At 40.9% G+C, this 15,481-nt stretch overlaps 1 long non-coding RNA gene across 1 annotated transcript; it reads left to right on the top strand.

The window, feature by feature from the left end:
• The first annotated feature begins 1,487 nt into the window (after window positions 1-1,487).
• Window positions 1,488-9,632, top strand: LOC132513422 (uncharacterized). The gene is made up of 3 exons (XR_009538474.1): window positions 1,488-1,585; window positions 6,646-6,777; window positions 8,909-9,632. It is a non-coding gene; the product is annotated as an uncharacterized LOC132513422 (long non-coding RNA).
• Window positions 9,633-15,481: the final 5,849 nt, after the last annotated feature.

Raw genomic sequence — 15,481 nt, 5'->3', positions numbered from 1 at the left:
TCTATTTTTGAATATTTATATAAGCACTTAATTTTTAAAAAAGCCAACTAGTAGAGCTCTTTTACGAATTCATTTTTGGCAATACCATACACCTACAACACACATATAGACACTTACGAACACACAAACCAACATAGAGGCCTCATAGTTTCTGTTCGAATTTCAGCCCTGAGTCAGGTACAACATAAAAGCCATCAGTTACAAGGGGTTGGATTCAAATTGGGTTTCTAGCAGATGGAACACATCAAGGTCACTTATCTAGATGGTTAAACCCTTTTTACTAGTGTTTACAGAAGAAAAGACACTTAACATTTCTATTTATCCTTGACAAGTCAAATTCTAAATTACTTTACCCTTTTTAAAATTTCCAGTTTAAAAAGATGGCAGAGCTAAGTGTTCCTGAGAAGACCAGATAGGACATTTGCATCTCAATGGTACAGGCAAGTTCCTCCTAGGATGACTTTGTTTCCCTTTTGTTTAATACTTACAAGCCTCTTAAGATAAATAGGGAAGGTTTTGGGAGTGGTGAAAGAGATTGGTGGGGTTTGGATTATTTTCGGAGCCACGCCTCTGGTCCTGTAAAGACTACATTTGTAAAACAAGGACAGTTTTGTTTTCTTTTTCAAAGAATTGGGTGACTACCTCAATGATATTGAAGGACTGACATACCCATTTACCCATGTTGGAAAGTTTTACTTTTCCTCATTTAGCTTAGGGGAGGAGTCCTCTTCCAAAATTCCTATCAGGCTCTGAATATCAGCTATGGTTAGTTTAGTCAGACCAGTGGCCTCCTATTTTGGTAATCTATTTATAAACATTTTTTGAGGATCTTCCCTACGTTTAAGAAATTGGTACCTTATATTTAGACACTATATAACCCTTCTACTTAATATCACCGGCTGGATATCTTTGGCCAAGCCGGGAACCTTGATATTCCACGTTCCAGGGTCTACTAAGGCTTATCAGAACAATTTGAAGGAGTAAGGGAACATGCAGAAGTGGGGGAGGCTTGTTTTCCTCCCTGAGCCAGGAGAGTTTTTCTGATTCCTCAGGCTTTCAATTATAGGAGAAAGTCCTGGACATAAGGGAACCTCAGTCCATTTTCCCATCCTGTGGCAATAAAGATCTAATTGTAAGAGACCCATTTTTAGGCCATTTTTCTTTGTCATTGGATCATAGCTATAGGTTGACCAGTCATTCAAAATTTTTTCTAAGGGGCTCCCAGGTAGGGGTGGAACCTTACAGGAAGCGCTTCCCATTCTAGCTTGAGCAGTTAGTAACATGTCTGTCTGCGCGCTCAAACCAAAGTAACCAAACGAACCCAAACCTTGCCAGCTGGAAGCCACACTCAAAATTAAAAATATCAGCAAAGAGATGCCCAGAAATCAAAAACCAAATGGCAAAAATGCCCTAAATGTGACTTCCCAGTCCCACTAGACGTGTGACCTTTGTCCGAAGCGGCGCCTTACAAATGGAATTTCCCTTCACAGGGAGAACTCCCCAAACTGGAACCGAAGTTCCCCAAACGAACAAAGTCAAAGAGGCTACGGTGTGCACTCCAGGGAACTTACCAAATTGCTGGCAGGTTTGTTGCGATGTACCAAACGCCCTCTTTCTGATCCTCCAAGAGTTAATGTTGTCTCAGGGTAGATGTCCGGGCTGATGGCGGAGAAGGGAGAAGGAAGGTGTCCTCAAGGCAAAGAAAGCCTCGGCAGCTGCTAGGGCAACCTCTCCCCCGATCTCCGCCGCAGCCATGGAGTTCTGCAGCTGAGACGGCGGGTCGGGTATGATCGGGGCAGGGCCCTATGGCAGGGGAACCCTGGCGATCTGGCCTCAGAGAAATCCTCCAACCCTCTGCTCTCCCTGGGGAGGGTGGTGTGGAGAGAAATCCCTGAGTAACCGATCAAACCGAGGGCCCTACGGGGCCTCCTGCCCACGAGTCAATCCCGGACGAGCCCCCAGATTTGTTGCCAAAATCTTGGCTCTCTGTGCAGCAATGCCAAACAGAAATATGGAGACAGTGTTGTGGAGGAGAAAGAGTGGCTTGCTTTCTTTGCCAGGCAAAGGAGAACACAGTAGGCTAGCACCTCAAGAACTGTGCCTCCCTTCACTGGGGAATAGGGAGAGGTTATATAGTCAGGGGTAGTGGTCAGAGGTATGTGATAAGGATCAAGGCAGTAACAGTCTTGCATTCTTTCTTCTGCAGAGTTTCAAAAGGGTGGGGTTGCTGACAAGATTAGGGTGTATGCAGGGTCTACTAATCTCCTGAACTTCTCTGGTCCCTTTAGTCTTGCCTCAGGCCCTTGATTAGCAACTGTTCAGGTCTGCCCTTTGGAACTCAGGGAAGGTCATGGAGGCTGGAGTCTTGCCTACAAGAAATGGGGGACAGAAAGGCCTCCCTGCCCAGGAGCCCCAGAGGTTCCTGCTTGGCATCACTGTTCTTCAACAAGTGTTACATCAAAATGGGAATAGGGGTTGCTTATTGTAAATTTAAATTCCTGGGCTTGGAATGTGCATTTTTAACATGCACATCTATAATTCTGATGCAGATCATCCTTAAAATAATACTAGCAACAATATTCATAATAATCCTTTGGTAAACATAAGTACTTTAGAAGAAGTATAGAATCACAATATTTTAATTATCAGGTATATAGTATTACAAATTTATCCTTCGCTTTTTGGTTCGTAATAACTTAATATTCAAGGTTTTTAAAAATAATAAATTACCCTTAATGTTATGCATTCAATCTATTATTTATAAATGTCATACCTAAACTGACAAATTACATATAAATTATGAATTCTGCAAGTTGGTTTAAATAGATGTAAGACTTTAAAAATCATTTATTTAAAAATGCCTGTACAGGTTTGGATTTTCCACATTTTGGGGTCTCAGAATGCAGTGTTTTCAATCAACTGCACATTACAGCTTTTCAACTTTTAAAAATACCCACTCATCCTGATTTACAGTAAAATAAAAATGTGTACTTATATCCTGTGTTTGTGACTCTCTCACTTACACAGTACAAATAAGAACTTGTATCAACCAAAAATTTGACTGAGTTAACTGTAAGAAGTGGTCAAATAACAGAGTAAGCAGAATTAAATTACATTTTAGTAGGTGAAGGGTATGTCATATCAATGATCACAAATTTATTCATTTTTCCTGTGTTTCCTTCTTATGAAATCTGGAATACTATAAAGGGAGGAAACAGCTATATGGGAAAACTTGGGAACACATTTATTTGCTCTAGTTCCCAAAACTAGAGACATAGTTAAATACTTAGGAAGGAAAAAGAATTTATCAATGAAAAATGAAAGTTGGTAGGGTGCCAGATATATTTTGCTTCAGTTTTCACAACTGTATCGAAGAAAGTATATTAGAAGCTGTTTATTTTAGACAACTCACTTCCTAAATTCCTTTATCCTAAATATTGACAGTCTGCCTATCTTTTAAAATAACATCAGCATAGTGCTGGGCACATATTATGACCCTGAAGGCAAAAGTTTAAACCAGTCTTATTTGTTTCTTTGTTTCTTCCCCCAATACACTGGGAGTTAAGATGAGCATTCATTAGTAAACAAATGTTCTAGATTCTGGGAGACGGGGTGGGGTGGTGGGGGTGGTGGGGGGTTGCTCTAGATTCTGGTGGTGGGAAAGGTCACCAGAGTCTGCGAGGAGGGTTTTTTTTAAAGCCTCCCAAGTGATAGGGAGACCTGCCCCACCCCACCCCCAGCCCCGTCCTTCCCCAATCCCTGATTTAGACAATTTGATGAAGTTTCCCCAATATTATATTACAAAAATTCGTAGGTTTCAATACTTAAATTTAAAACTAATGGATTTCTTATCAACGAGGAATTTTCAGCCTTTACCTTTGTTCTCTATCAAACAGCTCTCAGTCTATCAAACAGTGGTTAAAATAATGGATCTTACCCTGTTTGGGGATATGGATAATTTTGAAAATATAGTAAAAGCTGTGATATAAATACACATAAAGTTTTTTTATTTTTTAAAAAAAATTTTTTAAATTTATAGTGGAGCATAGCTGATTAACAATGTTGTGTTAGTTTCAGGTGTACAACATAGTTATACATATACACGTATCTATTCTTTTTCAAGTTTTTTTCCCATTTAGGTTATTACAGAGTAATTTTTTTTAATTTTCTTTTTTTTTTAATTTTTGGCTGCGTTGGGCCTTCGTTGTGGCACGCGGGCTTTCTCTAGTTGCACTGAGCGGAGCGGGGGCTACTCTTCATTGTGGTGCGCGGGTTTCTCATTGCGGTGGCTTCTCTTGTTGCAGAGCATGGGCTCTAGGCGTGCGGAGTTCAGTAGTTGTGGCACACAGGTTCAGTAGTGGTGGCTAGCGGGCTCTAGAGCGCAGGCTCAGTAGTTGTGGCGCACGGGCTGAGTTGCTCCGCGGCATGTGGGAACTTCCCGGACCAGGGCTTGAACCCGTGTCCCCTGCATTGGCAGGTGGATTCTTAACCGCTGTGCCACCAGGGAAGTCCCTATTACAGAGTATTGAGCAGAGTTCCCTGTGGTATACGGGAGGTCCTTGTTGGTTATCTATTTTAAATATAGTGGTGTGTACATAAGCTTTGTATATAATATCAGGTGCTTATTAGACTCCTGGTTAAGAAAGTAATTTGAAAAAAAAAGTAATTTAAAAAGAGGTGTAGTCTGAGGTTTAACGTAACTTTCTCACCAAGGGTGTCTAAGTTGCAAACAATAGAGCATAATTTAAATACTCCTAAATCTTTAGACAATATCATAAGCAAGTTACAGGCTCGATCACCAATTTACAATAGAGAGAAAAGTTGGGACAACACTTTTTCATTCTCTTGAGGTAAATTTATCAGTCGTTTCACTTCCTCCAACCTTGTGATTGCCAGCTGTAACTCCAGATTCCAGTAGAATCTCTTTGTGGACTATGAGGAAAAAAATATTTCAACAGGGGCTTTCCTGGTGGTGCAGTGGTTGAGAGTCCGCCTGCCGATGCAGGGGACACGGGTTCGTGCCCCGGTCCCAGAGGATCCACATGCCACGGAGCGGCTGGGCCCGTGAGCCAGGGTCGCTGAGCCTGCGCGTCCGGAGCCTGTGCTCCGCAACGGGAGAGGCCACAACAGTGAGAGGCCTGCATACAGAAAAAAAAAACAAAAAAAATTTCAACAGAAACCCACATTTCAGATCCAAGTGTCTTAGAAACAGTGTAGTGTGTGGTGGTTTGAAATACAGGCTTAAGTATCATGTATACTTATGTATAACAGCTTACTAGCAATTAACTAACATTGCTTCCTCAGCTATCTGACAGAGTTGTAGTGAGAGTTAAATGAGATAGTGCCTATGAAGTGCTCATCACAGTGCCTGGCACATGGTTCACACCCAGTAAATGTTAGCTGTGGTTATTATCTATTCTGAATAAACAATAGTTCACACATTTAGACCAATTTAAGTTATTCTAGCTCCTTAAAGTGAAACCTCGATCTTAATGTGAAATTGCAAAATATTCCAGACTCAGTAGAAATCCTCAGGAAGGGAGGGTTTGTCAGAATTACTTGAGAGACGTTTTCAAACTCCCATTCCCTGTTAATCTTCTCCCCCCACGTGGAGAGTTGCTTCCACTCTCACCCAGAGTTTTATTATCCCCTTGGCTGAAGATCAGTGCCTTGGTGAGTCACTATTACGGATGAGAATCTACACAGGTAGAGGGGAAAGCTTCAGAACCATGTATTGACTTCACCTCCCTTTCTGGCAGGGCCAGAAAACAACTTCTCAGTTTACTTGACTCTCCTTTATTTAAAATAAACAACTCTTTATGACACAGTCAAATAAAAGTAAAACACAAATATCTGACGGCTCTAGACAGCTCCAAGTACTGTAATAAAGCCAAATTATGCAGATATGAAAAAAGCGTAAGAATTTGTCCACCACTAACTTTTGTAATTTAAATATTTTAGCTTTTCTTCCAAGTTACTTGATGTGTTTCTGAAATTCAAGTTTAGAATAAAAGCTTGGCCACACGGCTTGCAGGATCTTAGTTCCCTGACCAGGGATTGAATTTGGGCTGAGGCAGTGAAAGCGCCCGAGTCCTAACCACTGGACAGCCAGGGTGTAAGGCCAACTGGCCCGAGGCAGTGGAACACAATCAGATTCACAGGTTGCATCAGACCGAAACTCTCCGGACCACCCAGTTCCAGAAACTGACCTGGAGACTTTCCGGACCACCCAGTTCCAGAAACTGACCTGGAGACTTTCCGGACTACCCTGTTCCAGGAACTGACCTGGGGACTTTGAACCCGGCCCAGCCTTCCCGCCTTTCGAGGGGCAGGACTAACTGTCCCCCAGGATACCTGAAAAGACCACCAAATAAGGAATACCCTGCACCCTCCCAGATTCACCACACCCCTTTCCCTTCTTCCCCTATAAAATCTTGCCCAACCCTCTCCCGGGTGCGACTTCTCTGGCCCCTTTCTCTGGGACCAGTGAACCTCGCCCGGGAGCGCTCCCTAATAAAGCTCACTTGAAGCTTTCCTCTGTTTCGCGGTGCCGTTTGTTAAGATCCGACCTTACACAGGGAATTCCCAAAACTTGGGGTTTTAAAAGTTTTGCTTCTCATTTCATTTTTTTTTTTTTTACTTTAGAATCAAATTGTAAGTTATGAGATTTAACTCTCAGATCACCAAGCAAGTATGGCTACTCCTAACTCTGAGCAATAAATATCAGACTGGGCAGAATTTTTTTGCCAGAAGATATAATATAAATTCTTTAAAAAGGTAAGACGAGAAATTTCTTGCAACTAAATCAGAAGTTGTTCTCTTTGACTCCATCCTAGCATGATGATTTTTTAAATTATTATTTCGAAGTAAGTTATTACATAGTAATACATCCATTCAATTTATACACATTTCACGTACCAGTTTAGTCAATTAATTTCTAGTTTCAAGGGCTCCTCATTTTATAACACGAATTCTAAGCTTTTCCATGCAAACCTCTAATTATTAAAATTTCAAGCACTTAAACTGCTTTTGATTCAGTGGGAGCTGTGTAAAGAGGACAGCCTGGCGCTTTCCCTAGGTGTCCTGTCTTAACATAGGTAGTGCCCAAGACTTAGAAGATAATCTCTCAATATACAGGTAAAAGAGGCTATACTGCCCTGTCCCCTCCCCCCAGTACTCATTACAAAATCTTCTGTTCTCCAACATATGCTACCCTTGTGCATTTTGCCAGGGACATATTTACTTGCCTAGTCTGTAATATGCTGCTTCAGAGCCTAGAGACAGTTCAGAGATGCTCCTGTGTGTGATTTACAAAATAAACCAGATGACTTACGACATTGTTTTCAAATGAAGATAATATGTCCTAATGCCTAGGAACATGCTTTTAAGTCAGACTCCTATGGCTCTTTAGGCAAGTCCCCTGGGCGTTAAGTTTCCTCATCTGTGAATGTAGGATAGTAGGATAATCGTAAAGATTAAATGAAAAATACATTGTGAAGTGCTTAGAATAATGTCTGGCACATAGTAAGCACTCAGTATGTGTTAACTCTCGTTTTATTGTTACAAATAATAATGATGAGTAGGAGAAGAGAGGTGGACCTTCTTTCCTTGTTCTAATTCCACAGCTCATCAGTTCCTAAATCACAATTTACCAGGGTTGCAGTTCAAGTAGGAAAGCACGGCACGCTCGTAAAACAATGAATGCAAAACTGTTGGGAGGTAATCCGTCCACTCAGGGAAGACCAGTTGGCCACCCAGTTAGTTGGCCAGTGGTCACATTCATCCCAGCCCGTGGTCTCTGCCTCACCAATCAGAAGCTGTGTCTAAACCTTAAAGCAAACTGATACATAAACATTTACTAATTTGTTAATCAGCAATGAGAAATTTAACAAATAGGCAAGTACCCATATTTGCTCATTAGTACATTCTCTGCTAGTTGACAAGTCTACAGGAGAAGACATTGTAATCAGAATGTTGCTTAGTGAGGAGACAATCAGAACCAGGGCAGTAAGTTGGATTTTACCTTTATATTTTTACTATGGAAAATTCCAAACATACTTAAAAGTAGAGGTGTATAATGAACCCTCATGAACCCCTCATATAGCTTGAACAATTAACATTTTGCCAGTCTTCTTACATCTATCCCTCCCACTTTTCTTGGAGAGGTGCTGTAGTATTTTAAAGTAAATCCCAGACATCATTTTTTTTTTCAGACATCATATTTTGCCAGAAAAATTCTTCATTATGTAGCTCTTATGGATAAAACTTTAAAAACTCCTCTACCTTTATCACATACCAAAAATGACAATAATCATGGGACTTCCCTGGCAGTCTAGTGGTTAAGACTCCAAGCTTCCACTGCAGGGGGCACGGGTTCGATCCCTGGTTGGGGAACTAAGGTCCCTCATATTGCATGGCGCAGCCCCCCCAAAAAAATCCCCTTATACTATCTAATACCCCATCTATGTACAGATGTCCCCATTGTCTCAAAAAAGTGTATACATTTGGCTTGTTGAAATCAGGATTCAAACATTATATTTGGTTCACGTCTTTTAAGTCCTTTCTAATCTTTAACAGTTCCACCTCTCTCTCTTTTTTTAATGGCATTTGTTGTTGAGAAAACCAGGTCACTCTGACTTTCTCCCAGTATGGCTGACTGTATCCCCAATAGTCTTCTATTCCCTGTATATCCTGTAAATGGGAAGTTAGACCAGGAGGCTTGATTAGAGTCAAGTTCAGAATGTTTTTATTTTCGAGGGAGGGGGAGGAACAAGATGTTTCATAACTGATGGTGTGTGCTTCCTGTTGTATCACATCAGGAGGCACACGATTATCTGGTTGTTACACGGGCCAATTTGAATGGCTGGGATCAAGCTGTCATAACCTCATGTACCCATCTTCTGTATAGGGATGGACTTGATACCAGAACATCCTCCTAGACAGTGCTGGGGAATATTGATGACTTTGGCCTCTACCTTGGACTCTTGTATCTGATGACTTGCAGACTATCCTTGTTCTGTTAATATCCCATTTCGTCAGATAGAGCTCAGTAGGGCTTCCCTGGTGGCACAGTGATTAAGAATCCGCCTGCCAATGCAGGGTACACGGGTTCGAGCCCTGGTCTGGGAAGATTCCACATGCCACGGAGCAACTAAGCCTGAGCACCACAACTGCTGAGCCTGCACTCTAGAGCCTGTGCTCCACAACAAGAGAAGCCACCGCAACGAGAGACCCACGCACCACAACGAAGAGTAGCCCCCACTCGACGCAACTAAAGAAAGCCCATATATTTGCTAAAATAAAAGCTTCTTACCTACTGGAACAATCCATCCTGTGCTTACCCCAAATCAACTTAATTGAATTTGGGGTATTAAAAATTTTGTAGGTCCCTTCCACAGATGGCTTGTTTTAGATCCCTTACATTTTTCCTATATTGGTTTTTAAATTATAAAATAGTCCATGTGTATAAAAGGATATAATGGGGGGTAGGGGAGAGAGGGATTGGGAGTTTGGGATTAGCAGATGCAAACTATAGAGAATGGATAAACAAGGTCCTACTGTATAGCACAGGGAACTATCTTCAATATCCTGTGATAAATCATCATGGAAAAGAATATAAAAAAGAATGTATATATCTGTATAGCTGAATTGCTTTGCTGTACAGCAGAAATTAACACAACATTGTAAATCAACTATACTTCAATAAAATAAACTTAAGAAAAGAATATAATGGATGGGGACTTCCCTGGTGGCACAGTGGTTAAGAATCTGCCTGCCAACACAGGGGACACGGGTTCGATCCCTGGTCCTGGAAGATACCACATGCTGCGGAGCAGCTAAGCCTGTGCACCACAACTACTGAGCCTGTGCTCTAGAGCCCACGAGCCACAACTACTGAAGCCCACGTGCCCTACAGCCTGCGCGCCGCAACTACGGAAGCTCGCATGCTCTAGCACCCACGTGCTGCAACTACCGCAGGCTCCACAAGGAGAGAAGCCACCGCAGTGAGAAGCCCACGCACCACAATGAAGAGTAGTCCCCACTCGCTGCAACTAAAAGCCCACGTGCAGCAAGGAAGACCCAACGCAGCCAAATAAATAAAAATTAAACCAAATAAACAAAAATTTAAAAAATAAAATAAAACTGTTCAAAATAAAATTTTTTTAAAAGAATATAATGGATGTACTAGATATAAAGAATAATAAAACCATTAAATGTGTACCTACCACATAAGAAATTATATTTTTTTCTTCGATAGTTTTATGTTGAAAGAACTTTGGATTTACAGTAGAGTTTCAAATATAGTACAGACAGGTCCCCTATACCCTTATCTAACTTCCCCTAATGTTAACATCTTAATCTGGTACATTTATCAAAACTAAGAAATTAGCATTGGTACAGTTCTATTAACCAAACTAGAGACTCTATTCAAATTTCACTAGTTTTTTCACCTATGTCCTTTTTCTGTTCCAGGATCCAATCCAGGATACCACGTTGCATTTAATCATTATGTCTCTTTAGTCTCCTCCAGTCTGTGAAAGTTTCTTGGTCTTTCCTCGTCTCTCATGACCTTGGTGCTTTGGAAGAGTACTGGTCCAGTATTTTGTAGAATGGCCCTCAATTTGGGTTTGTCTGATATTTTTCTCATTATCCTGGTGGTATGCATGTGGGCGAAGAGGACCACAGCGTGAAGTGCCTTTCTCGTCACATCATACCAGGCGGTGCACAGAATATCAGCATGACTTATCACTGTTGATGTTAACCTTAATCACTTGGTTAAGGAGCTGTTTCTCCACTATAAAATTACTAGTTTTCCTTTTCCATGTACTGTTCCTTAGAAGCAAGTCACTGAATCTAGTTCACACTCAAGATGAGGGGAAATTAAGTTCCATCACTTAGAGCAAGAAGTAGCAAAGAAGTTGTGAACATAAGTTAAAGCCACCAAAGTAAGTAATGAACTTTTGATAGACTCCTTACATTTTTTTAACCAGCAATATGAGTTTATTTAGGAATGGCAGAGGAATAGCAATTAAGGACATGCCAACTATAGCAAACGATAGGCAACTCCAGAGACCAAGGGGAGGAATATTATTTTACAGAGGAAAAAGGGAAGTTGGGAAAGGCTGCTTTGTACGAAAGTCCATTGAAGGTGTTGACCGTAGAAATAAAACAGCCAATTATTTTACCAGAAAAATGGGTTCATTCAGGAATAACAGAGAATTGCAATTTGGGATAACTTTGCTATAGAAGAACTACAAGGGGCCTCCCTGGTGGCGCAGTGGTTTGAGAGTCTTCCTGCCGATGCAGGGGACACGAGCTCGTGCCCCGGTCCGGGAAGATCCCACATGCCGCGGAGTGGCTAGGCCCGTAAGCCATGGCTGCGAGAGGCCACAACAGTGAGAGGCCCGCGTACCGCAAAAAAAAAAAAAGAACTACAGGCAAGTCTACCCGGCTCCTTATATTTTGACTCCTCTTAATTTTATTATTACTACCAATATTGCCTGCAGTATCCACCAACTACTTCCTATTTCTTCATCCATGAGGTTATTATGAATTCGTCATTGCCTTCTTGAAAGCTATAGGTATTTGTACAGCAGTTTCCCAGGCTTGTCTGATTATCATAATTACCTGGGGTAACTATACAAGTTCCCCAGCCCTTCCTCTACAATATGGTTCAGTTTAACTGGGATGTGGGCTTGGAAACAAGCTTTAAAGCATCCCAGGTGATTCTTATTATGAGACCAAGTTTGAGAAACACTGGCTTACAGCATTTCTGTCTTCTCCCTGTTTTGCAATAGCGAAACATCGACACAAAACTTACTATTCTTTATGTTTATAGTTTCCTTATTTATATAGTTTCCTTATTTCCTTTTTCAAATTTAGGAAATTTGTATTTTCCCATCTTCCACAGAGTAAGGACATTTGAATGTAAATGACAAGAAATATTTCCAGCTGGGAAAGGGCAGGCGGTCTCCCAACTCTTTCCCTCTAGTTTTGGTCTCTTCTTCCCTTTTCCCTTTTGTACTTGAAGCCTCTACTGCTTTTGTAAAAAGGCCAGAAGTTTTTCTTTAGGAGTTTATCTCTGCTTATTTCTTCTAAACCTGAGGGATTTCAGTAAGGATGCTATTCATTTTTGTTATCCTGCTTCCATAATAATAATTTCAGTAACTACCATTTGCCAGATAGCATGCTTTATGTATTAGGTTGAACAATATGGAAAACATTTTTATAGGTCAAAATGATTGAATGTTGGTGATTTAATATGGTTCAACCTAATACATTATCCTAGTTTTTTTTTTTTTTTTTTGGCTACGTTGGGTCTTCCTTTCTGTACGCGGGCTTTCTCTAGTTGTAGCGAGCAGGGGCTAGTCTTAGTTGCGGTGCACGGGCTTCTCATTGCAGTGGCTTCTCGTTGTGGAGCACGGGCTCTAGGCACTAAGGCTTCAGTAGTTGTGGCACACGGGCTCTGTAGTTGCGGCACGTGGGCCCTAGAGTGTGCAGGCTTCAGCAGTTGAGGCGCACAGGATCAGTAGCTTTGGCTCGCGGGCTCTAGAGCGCAGGCTCAGTAGTTGTGGCACACGGGCTCAGTTTCTCTGCGGCATGTGGGACCTTCCCGGACCAGGGCTTGAACCTGTGTTCCCTGCATTGGCAGGTGGATTCTTAACCACTGCGCCACCAGGGAAGTCCAACCTAATACATTATCTTCTTTAATCCTCACAGTAACCCTCAGGGTTGGTGGTAGTATGCCCATTTTTACAGATGAGAAAACTGAAGATCAGAATAATTAGGTAACTTTCCTAAAGTCATGTATTTATAAATGGTAAAGCCAGGATTTGGATACAGGGCTATCTGTTTCTGAAACCCATGTTTTTGAACACAATACTGCTTTAAAGAAAATGTTATGATGAGGGTATGATAAAGCAGGCACTGACACACTGTGTGTGGGAGTGTAACTCAGTACAATTTTGCTGAAAGCTATTTGACACTGCATCAAGAGCCTTAAGAATTTTCATCCTTTGCGTCTAGTAACTCCAGTTTAAAAACATTATCCTAAGGGAATAATCAGAGATGAACATGAAGATTTATGTAAAATACACTCATCAAAGCATTCTATTTTTAATATAAAAAATTGGAGGGAGTTCCCCAGTGGCCTAGTGGTTAGGATTCCAGGCTTTCACTGCCGTGGCCTGGGTTCATTTCCTGGTCAGGGAACTGAGATCCCACAAGCCACGTGGCGCGGCAAAAAAATTAAAAAATGGAAACCATGAGTGTTCGACAATATGGAATTATATTAAGATACAGCCACAAGATGGACAGGGGACATGGAACAATGCTCATGATACAATGTCAAGTGAGACAAACAGTATACAAAATTAAGTATGACCACATTTTTTGTTAAAAAAAATAAGTATAGAAAAAGTCTGGAAGGAAATACAGGAAAATTGCAACACTGGTTATATCTACACAGTGGGATGAAGAGTGGTTTTCATTTTATTTTTAAAATTTTTCCATAGAGGGCTTCCCTGGTGGTGCAGTGTTTTTGTTTTTTTTTAAATATTTATTGATTAACAAATATTTATTGAGTGTATATGGTGTACTGCTATAAAGTAAATGTTTTTTTTTAATTTAATGTATTTATTTTATTTTTGGCTGCGTTGGGTCTTTGTTGCTGCACGCGGGCTTTTCTCTATGCAGCGAGCGGGGACTACTGTTCCGTGTGATGTGCAGGCTTCTCATTGCGGTGGCTTCTCTTGTTGCGGAGCATGGGCTCTAGGCATGCAGGCTTCAGTAGTTGAGGCACACGGGCTTAGCTGCTCCACGACATGTGGGATCTTCCTAGACCAGGGCTCGAACCCGTGTCCCCTGCATTGGCAGGCGGATTCTTAATCACTGCGCTGCAACTACTGAGCCTGTGCTCGAGAGACCATGAGCCACAGCTACTGAGCTGGCATGCCACAACTACTGAAGCCCGCACGCCTAGAGCCCGTGCTCCACAACAAGAGAAGCCACCGCAATGAGAAGCCCGCGCACCACAACAAAGAGTAGCCCCTACTCACTGCAACTAGAGAAAGCCTGTGTGCAGCAACGAAGACCCAATGCAGCAATAAATAAATAAAATTTATTAAAAAAAAGAAACTTATTAAAAAAATTTTCTTCTATAGAGAATTTTCTGTAACAAACATATATTACTTTCATCATAAAAATGTTGAAAATAAGTTTTGTTACAAGAAAAAAGTCATTTATAATCCAAAGATGCCAACATAATAACTGTTTTCATTTTTGCGTATCACCTCCCAGTCTTTGTTCCCGTAGTTGCATAATTTTACCTGATAGCAGTCATGGTGTACAAAATATGTTTTTTAAACTTTTAAAAATTACTATTTAAAAAAAATAAAAATAATAATTATTATTTAAATATTATTGTTCATTGTAGAAAATTAATATAGATAGGCAAAAAAGAGGGAAATACAAACCTGTAATCCCACCACCAAAGAAAATCACCGTTAACTTGTTTTGTATATAGCTAGCTTCCAGGCCTTTACACACTTGTGTATATATAATGTATACCAAGATTAGATCATACTTGCACATACCATTTTTTAATGACTGTGTAATAGTTTATTGAATTTACCATTACTTATTTAACCATTTCCCTATTATTGTGTCATTAGATTGTTTCCAATGTTTCCCAGTCTTAGATAATTCAACAATTAACATTTCATACATATAGCTTTTACTTTTTTATATATGTATGTATGTATCTATTTATTTATTGGCTGTGTTGGGTCTTAGTTGCACCACACAGGATCTTTCGTTGAGGCATGTGGGCTTCTCTCCAGTTGTGGCGTGTGGGCTCCAGAGCATGGGGGCTCAGTAGTTGCGGTGCACAGGCTCTCTAGTTGTGGCACGCAGGCTCAGTGGTTGCAGCACATGGACTTAGTTGACCCGTGGCATGTGGGATCTTAGTTCCCTGACCAGGGATCGAACCTGCGTCCCCTGCATTGGAAGGTGGATTCTTAACCACTCATCCACCAGAGAAGTCCCATGCATATAGCTTTTACTTCTGTTGAATTGTTTCTCTAGCATCAGTTCGTGAGTGTGGAATTATTAGGCCAGTGGTTAAAAACAATTCTATAAAGTTTCTATCTATGTAACACATGGTCAAAAAATCAGAAGAGCTCATAATGAATAGCAACTTCCCTACCCACACTTCCCTTTTCTTCTCCACTCACTTTCCCCAAAGCAACCACTTTTATCTGTTACAAAGGTATTTATGGGTTTTGATATGTAATGTCACATTGCTTTCCAAAAGTTTGTACCCATCCTATGTGAACATACTAATTTCACTATAACTTTGTCAATTTTAGATGTTATTTAAAAGTTGTTTTTTGCCTATTTTCATTCATTCAATAACCGTTCCAGCACCTACTACAGGAGACAACTGAGGTTACGAAGAAGAATGATACAGCATCTGCTCTGT

This window comes from Lagenorhynchus albirostris, chromosome X (assembly GCF_949774975.1).
Source record: "Lagenorhynchus albirostris chromosome X, mLagAlb1.1, whole genome shotgun sequence".
NCBI classification, from domain to species: Eukaryota; Metazoa; Chordata; class Mammalia; order Artiodactyla; family Delphinidae; genus Lagenorhynchus; species Lagenorhynchus albirostris.
This window is presented reverse-complemented; position numbering and strand designations above follow the sequence as displayed.